Raw genomic sequence first — 11,989 nt, forward strand, 5'->3', positions numbered from 1 at the left:
AAAGACCCCTGTCCAGAAGCCTTCCAGGTAGGGGATGTGACAGTTCCCTTAGTTACAAACCCCAGAATGTCTTGCCATTCTTTGTTATTGCCCGAACTCTGTCCATACCCTTACGAGGAGTTTGTGTGTGGGGCCCATCTGTTTCCCAGCCAAAGCCAGATTGATTCAGAAACAGATGCAACTTTTTCTTTTGTCATTATATGGGCCAAGTAAAGCATAAAAAACTGTATGGGACCAGATAAAATCGTGTCTATAGATCAGATGTAGTCCATGGCTTGTAAATATTTTTTTGTAGCATCTCCCATGATATATTCTTGCCTAAAAAATTAATCTGAATTCTATCAGCTATCTCTATCCATATTACAGTTTAAGAGAAATAAGAAGGATGGAAGAACCTTAATTAAGGGACATAACCTAAAATATGGGACATTACTCTTCCAGGGCAAATGCCCCAGTTTCCAGTAAACCAAAGACATAGGAAAGGGGCAGCTGGTGAGGAATAGAATTAAAAGAAACTCAAGACAAAACAATCGAAAGCAATGTGGGAGTCTTGTTTGGATCCCGATCCAAATCAAATACCTTTGAGACATTCAAGGGATTTTAATATAAACATGGTATGAAGAACTTTGAAGACGTGTTAATTTTTCCATATACTTTTTCAATCTACTTCTTCATGAAGTACCAGTTTGAGATGCATAATGAAGAGTATGAAAGGCCTCATGTCTGGAATGTGCTTTAAAATATGCTGGCAAGAATAATAAATGAATAAGTGTGGGGCGGGACAAGTGAGAAAAGACGGGTAAAATTGTGGCAGTTGTCGAAGTGGGGTGGCGGTTCGTGGGGATTTATCATTCTCCTTTCTCTATTGTCGTTATGTCTAAAATTTTCCAAACTAAAATGCTTTCAGTTAATGGGAAAACAAAGATTTCCTTGTTTGTACGCAAGCAGAATTCCACTGTAGAACAATGCCACGATCCACATTCTGTACTAACTTCTCTTCCTAAGAAAATCCCCGAAGGACTCTGCCCCCCAGGGAAGCCTCTTCCTTCCTGACAGTTCAGCCTTGCGGCAGCCATCTGGAATGTCTTCCTTCGATTCTGGTGTCCTCACTCCTCCGCTTTTGTCTCCTACTTGCTTTTATTTCCTCGCTCAGTTTATTGGATTCACCTTTTTCTCCATCTGTCCTGATTTAAGGCTTAGCCTTGGGCATTGGATCTCCCTGCCCCCTGGCCTCTACGAAGAGTTGGAAAGCACCAAGTCCAACCTGACACAGGCCATCAGTCTTTCCTTTCTGGGATGATAGAATTCCCACGTTAAGACGACCACAGAGTGGCGCCTAGGTGGCTCAGTGGGTGAAGCACCCCATCTTGACTTCAGCTCAGGTCATGATCACGGGGTTGTCAGATTGAGTCCCAAGTCTGGCTCTGTACTGGGTATGTGTAGCCTGCCTGAGATTCTCTCCCTCCTTCTTCCCTTCCTTCCTCTCTTAAAAAAAAAAAAAAATATATATATATATATATATATAAAATATTTTTATATATTAAATTTATATTTTAATATTTTAAATTTAATGTATGTTTATATTTTAAATTTAAATTTAATAAATTTTAATATTTAAAATTTAATAAATTTTAATATTTAAAATTTAATATATCTTATGTATTTTAAAAATTATTTTATTTATTTGAGAGTGAGAACACAAGAGGGAAACCACAAGGTGGGGGAGAGGCAGAGGGAGAGGGAGAAGCAGACTCCCCGCTGAACAGGGCTCCCAGTGCGGGGCTCCATCCCAGGACCCCGGGATTATGGCCTGAATGAAAGACAAATGCTTAACCAACTGAGCCACCCACATGCCCCTACTGCAGAGATTTTTATGGCAAATTCACTTTTTTAAAAATTAATTTTTTTTTGAGATTTTGTTTGTTTAGTTGACAGAGATTGCAAGTAGGCAGAGAAACAGGCAGAGAGAGAAGAGGAAGCAGGTTCTCTGCTGAGTAGAGAGCCTGATGCAGGGCTCAATCCCAGGACCCTGAGATCATGACCTGAGCTGAAGGCAAAGGCTTTAACCCACTGAGCCACCCAGGTGCCCCACAAATTCACTTTAAATGTGTAAAAATCAGTATAATCAGTATATCTTCATTTCATAAATAGGAAAATGGAGAAATGTCACAAAAAGTAAAAAAACTTCATTGAAGACAACAAATAATTCTTTGGAGTTGTTGATACTATAAGTCAAATTGCTCTAATTGGTGGTTATCATTTATATTCGTACAAAAAAATCACTAAAAACTCTGATCCCCTTCTTAAGAGCCATTGCTGCTCAGTAAAATTTAAAGCTGACCAGTTACATACACGTATACAAAAACACACATCTGTGGTCCAGTTAACCTTTTCAAGAATATGTTTTAAGTCTTTGAAATATACGACTATATTTTTTTATTATATCTACATATGTCATGTGTTATTCATGATTATTATTTCTCCAAAAGTAAGCTTAATGAAAATTTAAAATGCAAAATGATTTAAAGTTCAGTTTATAGAGGGCAGAACTGGGTGATATGCTATATTTATTGCTTTTTAAGAACTGGGGAATAGAGCAGGATACTGCATCTGAAAATTCTAAAATACTTCAATACTATGTGCCATTCTGTAAATTATTTTAGTTTTAGTTAGTTAAAAGTTAGTTACTTTTAATGCAAAATACATAAATCCTTAGGGAGCATTATTAGAGTGCTAAGAAAAAAACAATATTTTCAGATTCTCATATGATCATCTCTCCATGTGGTCAACTTCATTCTTGTTTTCATTGGGTTTTGCCACTTTGCTATATTTAATGATACTGTACAAAAGTCATTTGACCTGGATCAGAAGAATTCAAACCCTGATTTTGCTGACAAGCAGATATGGGATAGCATATGCCTGTGATATGACCTGGGGCGTGTTCTCTGACATTTCTGTCTGTTTCTATATTTATAAAATGCAAATGTGATGTAATCTCTCCAACAGTGGGGTAAAACACAAAAGTTGTTTGATGTGTTGGAAGTACTCTCCTATGTAACTCTTAGCCATTGTTGTTATAGACCCACAAATGAGTCCCCGAACTTCTTTGAGTCTGTTTTCTTATCAGAGCGATGAAGGTAACACCTCCTTTTTTTTTTTTCTTTTTAAAGATTTTTACTTATTTATGTGAGAGAGAAAGAGCATGAGATGGGGCAGGGTCAGAGGGAGAAGCAGGTTCTCCACTGAGCAGGGAGGCTGACAAGGCACTCAGTCCTGAGACTCCAGGATCATGACCTGAGCAGTTGCTTAACGAACTGAGCCCCAGACACCCCAAGGCAACACCTCCTTAACATGTTAGGGTTACATGAAATAATACAGGTGAATGTGCACCATAACTTATATTTTCTCTGACGATTTAGGTTATCATTTTGGTTTTTTGAAATTATTTAAAAAGCATGAGAGAGATGTTTTTTATTAGTAGTATATGAATACTCTGCATGGATACAGTCCCACACTAGCAATTTGGATAACGTGGACACCTGACCTTTTAGAAATCTACAATTTAAAGCAGTAGCTTAAAACTTCAAGTTAGAACTTAAAGACAAAGTGTTTTAACTAATACTTTTACAGTTAAACATTTTAAAAAAATTATATTAACCTCCTCCACTCACAATTAACTGTTATTTTGCATAGAGGAAAATAGAACAAAATGAATCTCAAATCGCTTGGTTATCGGTTTCAATGACAGAGCCAAACTAAATTCAGAAATGACTTTCCTTATAAATGAACCAAACAGAGTGTGCCTGGTGCTTTTTAAAAGTCTGTTATTAAGCCCCATGCAATACTATTTTCATTCTGTATTTTTCCAGATTATTTTTCTTACTTCTCTTGTATACTGTTTCTTAATTCCACATTTTTCCACTTTTCTTTTCCTATGAGTTTTGCACTGTTATGTCAAATGTCTAATTTTTTATTATTATTAACATATAATGTATTATTTGTTTCGGGGTACAGGTCTTTGATTCATCAGTCTTACACAATACACAGCTCACACCACGACATATACCCTCCCCAATGTCCATAACCCAGTCACCCCATCCCCCCACGCCCCTCGCCTCCAACAACCCTCAGTTTGTTTCCTGAAATTAAGAGTCTTCTTTGGTTCACCTTCCTCTCTGTTTTACCTTGTTTCATTTTTTCTTCTCTTCTCCTATGATCCTCTGCCTTGTTTCTTAAATTCCACGTATCAGTGAGATCATATGATAATCTCCTACACTGTTGGTGGGAAGGCAAGCTGGTGCAGCCACTCTGGAAAACAGCATGAAGGTTCCTCAAAAAGTTGAAAATAGAGCTACCCTACGACCCAGCAATTGCACTATTGGGTATTGACCCCAAAGATACAAATGAAGTGATCAGAAGTGGCACCTGCACCCCAATGTTTATAGCAGCAATGTCCACAATAGCCCAACTATGGAAAGAGCACAGGTGTTCATCAACAGATGAATAAATAAAGATGTGGTATATTTATACAATGGAATATTACATAGCCATCCTAAAAATTAAAATCTCGCCATTTGCAGTGACATGGATGGAACTAGAGGGTATTATGCTATGCGAAATAAGTCCATTAGAGAAAGACTATTGGGTTATCATTTTGATTGCATGCCAAGATTCATGCCCTGACCCATCTTTGACAGTAATTTCTATTCCCAGGAGAGTGAGATTTAGCAATTGAAATGAAGGCTTTTCAAAGAAGTACCTAAAACATCTTTTGTTAACCAAGCCTGAAAACTGATTAGTCAAAGTATCTCTTAGATCCTGTGTGTGTGTTTTTTAAAGATTTGTTTTTTTATTTGAGAGAGAGAGAGAAAGAAAAGCAGGAGGGAGAGGGAGAGAGGATCCCAAGCAGACTCTGTGCTGAGTGCAGAGCCCCGCATGGGGCTGGATCCCAAAACCTTGAGATCATGACCCAAGCTGAAACCAAGAGTTAGACACTCAGCCTACTGTGCCACCCAGGCACCCCAGATTATGTGTGTTTTTATCTATTTTTAAAAGATTTTATTTATTTATTTATTTATTTATTTATTGAGAGAGCATGAGAGAGAACAGAGAGGGGGGTGGGGAGGGGAATAGAAGAGCAGAGGGAGAAGCAGACTCCCTGCTTAGTAGGGACCCTGATGTGGGCCTCGATCACAGGACCCTGAGATCATGACCTGAGCCGAAGGCAGACATGTAACCAACTGAGCCACCTAGGCATCCTGATTAAGTGTGCTTTAAATCAAGACCCTGCTAGATGACAGACATGCACACACATGCACACACCCACATGGAGTTGGGGGGCTAGTTTCGAATGGGGAAGCTGAGAGTGGGGTAACAGGAAGCCTTAGAGCAGATTCAAAGAGTTCATGGAAGAAGAAAGCCCATTGATAACAGGGACATGTGTTTTTAGTAAGTACACTAAACAGGATTCTTTCTATAGCAGGTGGCAAGAATCCAGCTCTGACTGGCTTCAGTAAAAGGAATTTTCATTGGTTCATTCATACAACTGAAAACTCTAGGGGTAGATCATTGTTAAGCATGATTAAATCCTTTTCCCCCAAGGCAAAGCAGGGATTTGGGTACCAAAAGATTGATGAATGGATTCTGGGGAGCAAACATGCCCATGGCAATAAATATTCCAGAAATGGTTTAGAAGGAGAAAGGTAAAACTCACATGCTTCCAATATATTTGATGGCCATGCTATTTATGTCTGAAAGATGTATCAAAGTTGTGATGAAGGCCCCAACTCAAGAGGCTAGTTCAATGCTAAGACAAATTTAAGCCCTAATTCTAAATCCTCAGGAAGGAATCCTGATCCGTCCACTGTGTCCAGGAGTGATCCACCAAATCAGCAGTGGCCAGGGACACAGGGCCACCTACTCTGAAAATGACAAAGGGAATGAATGGGAAATAGAAGATCTACTCAGAGAAGCAGAAATCACTGTGAAGGGGGACATGCCCAAAAATGTAAATGAAAGACTCCTACAAGTATGTCCTGCCCCTTTAATTTTTCAGAAGCATCAATGGGACATGAAACAGTGACTGGCAAGAATACCATCAACATTTTTCCTCCATTTAGCTAAGATCTTTAGGCTGTGAATTGGCCTGGGAGAGGTAGCAATCTGTCATCCTCAGGAAGGCAGCCAAGTCACTGGCAAAAGGCAGCTCAATGCTAAATAGCCAGAGAAGAAGGCGCTGGTAGAGAAAATCAGTAACTTTATACCTAGGGAACTTACAAATCCTCTGTCCGGCTGTATACAGGTACCCTTTTACTGGGGAGACCAATCTTATAAATCAGGAGTGCATGACAAGTTACTTTTTCTTTAACCTAGTAGAAAATATAAATAATATTTTTTAAAAAGCTGATCACCAATTTTCTAAGTCCTAGTTCTTTTTAAATAAACTTTTGGTTTTAGAATGGTTTCAGTTTTATAAAGAAGTTGCAAAACAGTAGAGGCTTCCCATGTCCTCTGCCCTCAGTTTCCCTTCTTAACATCTTAACGTTAAGATGACATGTTCATCACGACTTGTCAACTAGTGAAGCAGTATTAATACATTGTAAGTATTTACCAAAGTCCATATATATTTTATTTAGACTTCCTTAGCCTTTATTTGTTCTTAAAATAACTTGCTATATGAAAAAGAATTCCTATGTTCCTTGTCTATCCCAGGATCCCACCAAAGATACATTGCATTCAGTTGTCACATTTCCTTGGAGTCCTCAAGACAGACGGTTCTACAGACTTTCCTTGTTTTTGATGACCTTGACAATCTAAAGGAGTAGTGGTCCAGTGTTATGTAGAATGTCCCTCTACTTTTTTTCTTTTTAAGATTTTATTTATTTATATGACAGATAGAGATCACAAGTAGGCAGAGAGGCAGGCGGGGTGGGGTTGGGGGAGCAGGCTCCCCGTTGAGCAGAGAGCCCGGTTTGGGGCTCAATCCCAGGACCCTGAGATCATGACCTGAGCCAAAGGCAGCGGCTCAACCCACTGAACCCCCGAGGCGCCCTCCTCTATTTGGTTTATGTGATGTTTTTCTCATGGTTAGAAGAAGGTTAGGGTTTTGGGGGAGGGAGACCATAGAGGTAATGTACCATCCTTGTTATGTCACATCAAGGTTATACACTATTAACGTGACTTATCACTGATGACATAAAACTTACTTATATGGCTGGTGTGGTTAGGTTTTCCAACTGTAACATTACTATTTTTCCTCCTTCCTTATTGTACTTTTTGAAGGAAATCACAATGCACAGCCTACACTAAAGGAGTAGGATTGGCATCTACGTAAGTCACTTAGAATTCTCCTGGGCAGGAAATTTGGTTATCCCCTATTTATTTATTCTAACATCATTTATATACGCATAGACTCAGGAATACAGTGTTTCTTATTTTGTAGCTCACATTGTTGCATCCTCCATTACCGTGTACTTATTTCTCAATTCCAGGATTGCATTTTAAAATAAAGGACAAATAGGAGCACCAGGGTGGCTCAGTCGTTAAGCGTCTGCCTTAGTCTCAGGTCATGATCCCGGTCCTGGGGGAAGCACCGCATCAGGCTCCCTGCTCAGTGGGAAGCCTGCTTCTCCCTCTCCCACTCCCCCTGCTTCCGTTCCCTCTCTCACTGTGTCTCTCTCTGTCAAATAAGTAAATAATAAGAAAGTAAAATAAAATAGAGGAGAGTTAAATACACCACAAGCTCAGTCGGGATGATAGATTTGGCCTAAAAGGACCTCATGAGAGTCTGTCCTGAAGAAGAAAATTTATTCATTCTCATTCTTTTTTTTAAATACTCTTTTTAAAAAAGTTTATTTTTTCTTTTTTAGTAATCTCTACACCCAACATGGCACTCGAACTCACAACCCTGAGATCAAGTGTCGTGTGTTCCCCTGACTGAGGCAGTCAGGCACCCCTATTCATTCTCATTCTTATTATTTAACCAGAAACGTCCATAGCTTGTAACCTCTCAAAACATTTTGTGGGAGCAAATGCAAATACTTAAAAGAGGGACAACTGGTCTTCTAATGATACTCTGGCAGTTTTCAGTTGGGATTGGAGTTGAACTTGAACATCCTTACTTCTAATTGGGCCTTCCAGGGGCATCCCTGAACCCAGACATTGTGCGTTCTAGAGATGGCCTTGTTACTAGACATAGGACTATGATGGCCAGCTTCTCTCCCTGGGCCCCATTTCTTCGTCTGTAACCAATGCGCTCAATAGACATTTATTATGTCGCTACTCTTTGTCAGCCCCCATGGGAGAAGCTCTGCAGAGAAATCCAGTGGAGGGTCCAGGGAGGTGGTGCCCAAATGGTTTAAGCTAGGAAGCTGCCATTTTAATCTCATAGATTAAAAAATTGAAGAAATAATGTCCCACGAACCCAGCAATTTCACCTCAAGGTGTCTGCCCAAGGAAATATCTCCAAGGATGCTCCCTGCAGAATTAGTTGTGAAGGAAAAATGTTAAAACAATCTCATTACTTACCATTCTAGGACAAGACCAACAGGTTTAATCAGGAAGCAGAATATTATACAGGTGGTAAAAATATGACCATGGCTGTATCTTGAAAATATAAAGTTGAAAGAAAAAAACAATTTTGGAATAACATATACAGTGTAATACTGTATCAATGTCAAAACACAGAGCTGAAATCCTGCATTTGTAGTAAAAGTATCCAGGTGTGGACAGGGAGAAAAGATACCTAGTTTGGCTTAGTGGTTGCCATGGATAAGGGAGGTCTCTCTACCTCAGGAGGAAAACCAAATTTCTCTCCTTTCTTTCCACTCTGCAGTTTTGCCACCCCCTCTGTGCCTCGCACCCCACCCCCTCCAGAATCTCATCATTTACCCCAACCACATTGTTATAGGACTGTCTCCAAGGCTGTCTTTTCTCTAAGAGGAATTCAGTCCAAGTTGTAAAGTGAGACAGATTTCACCAGCTTTGGATTTGTACAGGGAAAGTCACTGGAATAGCTTATGTAGATGGAGGTGCCCATTCATTACCCTGAAGGAAGGAATAATCCAGAATGTTCTGCCATAGCAAGGGGCCCCAGTTAAAAGCTCAGGAGGTAGAGGGACCTGTGGCAGCGGTCATGAGGATGCTTTCAAGACCAGACCCACCCTGCTGCTGAAAGCACCCTGTCAGACAGCATTCTGTCAGTCCCCTCAAAACCAAAACTCACATGGGGAAAGGCCTGGTCATTTTGGCCCAATTCAGAACATCACTTATGGTCCTTTTTAAAAAAAATATTTTATTTATTTATTTGACAGACAGAGATCACAAGTAGGCAGAGGCAGGCAGAGAGAGAGGAGGAAGCAGAGGCTAAGCAGAGAGCCCGATGCGGGGCTTGATCCCAGGACCCTGGGATCATGACTCAAGCTGAAGGCAGAGGCTTAACCCACTGAGCCACCCAGGCGCCCCACTTATGGTCTATTTTGCCACCAGATCTCCCCCACAGCCGCAGCTGAGGCTATAGTCAGGCTGGCATTTCAGCTCGACTTTTTCCTGTGCCCGGTCCTGCCTCCTTTCCTCCCAAGCAAGTCTTGCTGCCTAGGAGACTCTAGTAAGCCTTCTGCACACTGAGCTCCATCAGGTATCTTGCTTTCTTTCTCCCACACTCACTGGTATATGAAGTGTGATAGTCAGCTCTCCCTGCGTTGATGCTGAGTGACAAACAACCCCCCCCAAATCTCTGTGGCATGTAACAGCAAACATTTATTTCTTGCCCAACTTTCTGTAGGTTGGTTAGCATCTGCTGGGGCTGTTGACTCTAACTGTGTTCAGTTGGGCTTGACTCCACGTCACGGCTCTATTTTAGGTCTATTCCACTGGCCTTTTATTCTAGAACCTAGCTTAAAAGCCAGGTAAAAGCAACAGCTAGGTAGGACATGTTCTTTCTACGGGTGGATGGCAGAGGTATAAAGGGCTGGTGTGAATTGTGAGACCACAGCTCAGAGCTGAAACTGTTGCTGTTACTTCTGTTCCAAGGGCCAGAACAAGTCACATGGCCAAATTCTACATCCCTGGGGAAGGAAGGATACTCCACACCACGCATAGCAAAGGTAGGAACAGAGGACTGTGTGCAAATAATGCTTCTACAGTAAATAGCCTAAGAGGTAGGCAGATTTTCTTTTCAAGATAAAATCAGAGAGGGATACAAAGCATAAGAGACTCTTAATCACAGGAAACAATCTGAGGGTTGCTGGAAGAAGGGGGAGGGGAGAGGGTAACTGGGTGCTGGACATTAAAGAGGGCACCGGACGTAATGAGCACTGGGTGTTACATAAGACTGGTGAATCACTGAACTCTACCTCTGAAACAAATAATATACTATGTGCTAATTAACTGAATTCAAAAAAAATTTTTTTTAATATTTATTTATTTATTTGAGGTAGGGGCAGAGAGAGAGGGAGAGAGAAACTCAAGCAGACTCCATGCTGAGTGCACAGCCTGACCCGGGGCTTGATCTCACCACCTCAAGATCAGACCTAAGCCGAAACCAAGAGTTGGATGCCTGTCCAACTGTTCCACCCATGTGCCCGGGTGGGCAGATTTTCTTAAAACCAAGACCCCTCTAGGGAAAAGGGGGAATGGGAGATAGACTTATTCTCTTGGAAATTTAGAATTACTAAAGCATTATTGGGTGAACTAGGATGGTCCTAACCAAGGCAAGGTGCATGAAGGGGACAAACAGCCCCCTGATATAAAATAAATAAATAAATAAAATTGGGTTATGGACATTGGGGAGGGAATGTGATATGGTAAGTGCTGTGAAATGGGTAAGCCTGATGATTCACAGACCTGTACCCCTGGGGCAAATAATACATTATATGTTGATAAAAATAATAAAAAAGAAAAAATAAATAAAAATAAAAAATTGGGGCGCTGGGTGGCTCAGTGGGTTAAAGCCTCTGCCTTCGGCTCGGGTCATGATCTCAGGGTCCTGGGATCGAGCCCCACATCAGGCTGTCTGCTTAGCAGTGAGCCTGCTTCCTCCTCTCTCTCTCTCTGCCTGCCTCTCTGCCTACTTGTGATCTCTGTCAAATAAATAAATAAAATCTTTAAAAAAATAAAAAATCACCATAAGGCTAGAAATAGAGGGAATTGGTCGAAGCTGTTTTTAGGCACACATTGAGCTACTACTAGAACACTTCGGAAATGTCTTGAGGCGGGGAGTGGAGGGGATTCTTTCAGTGTGTAAAAAGTGTCCCTAAAGAGACATTAACATTAGAAGCTCCAGCCTGTCCCCTGAATCCCAGCCTCTGTGGCGGACCCGTGAAGGCCAGTCTGATAAACAGAACCTTGCACTGAACCCACTCCACCTCCAGCTCCATATTGACCGTATGGGGCAATGAAGAACCCATCAGGAAAATCGCTACTTTTCCCTTCCTACTTTTCAGGGCAATAGTAAGCAAGATTGACCCCTTAGACGTAGTAAGCATCACATCCCTGGGGGCCTTGGCCTTAGCATGAGGAACGCAGGGAGTAAACACATGCTTGCAATGAACAGGAATGTCTCCTTCTTGGAGAAGTTCTCATATAATCGAAATTATTTAGCATGCCAAGTATAAAGCGGCAGGTCCTGTTGATTAAGTGGGAATAAATAAGACATTGTCTCTCCTTTCTAGGATTATGCGGTGCTTAGGGGAACACATGTGAAAAGAGGGTGCAAGCTTAGATGTTTTGCATGTCTTTTGGCTCAACTCTTCTATAATTTGAAGACATGACACATCTTCCCCGTGCCTAGTACTTGTTCAGCAAGCCAAATGTGCAATATGCAAGCTGTTTCATGCCAATGTCAGCACTCCCCGAAGGGTAGAGATTTGAGTATCTACTGATCTATAGCATCAGCTACCCAATTGCAACATCAAATAGCAAGCTAGACGACTTGCCAGCTTATATGAGAAAGTACCTGACATTTCAAAATGTGTAGCTCTGGGCAAGGCTG

This window comes from Mustela putorius, unplaced genomic scaffold (assembly GCF_011764305.1).
Source record: "Mustela putorius furo isolate JIRA1106 unplaced genomic scaffold, ASM1176430v1.1 tig00000854_pilon_pilon_pilon, whole genome shotgun sequence".
Classification (NCBI taxonomy): Eukaryota; Metazoa; Chordata; class Mammalia; order Carnivora; family Mustelidae; genus Mustela; species Mustela putorius.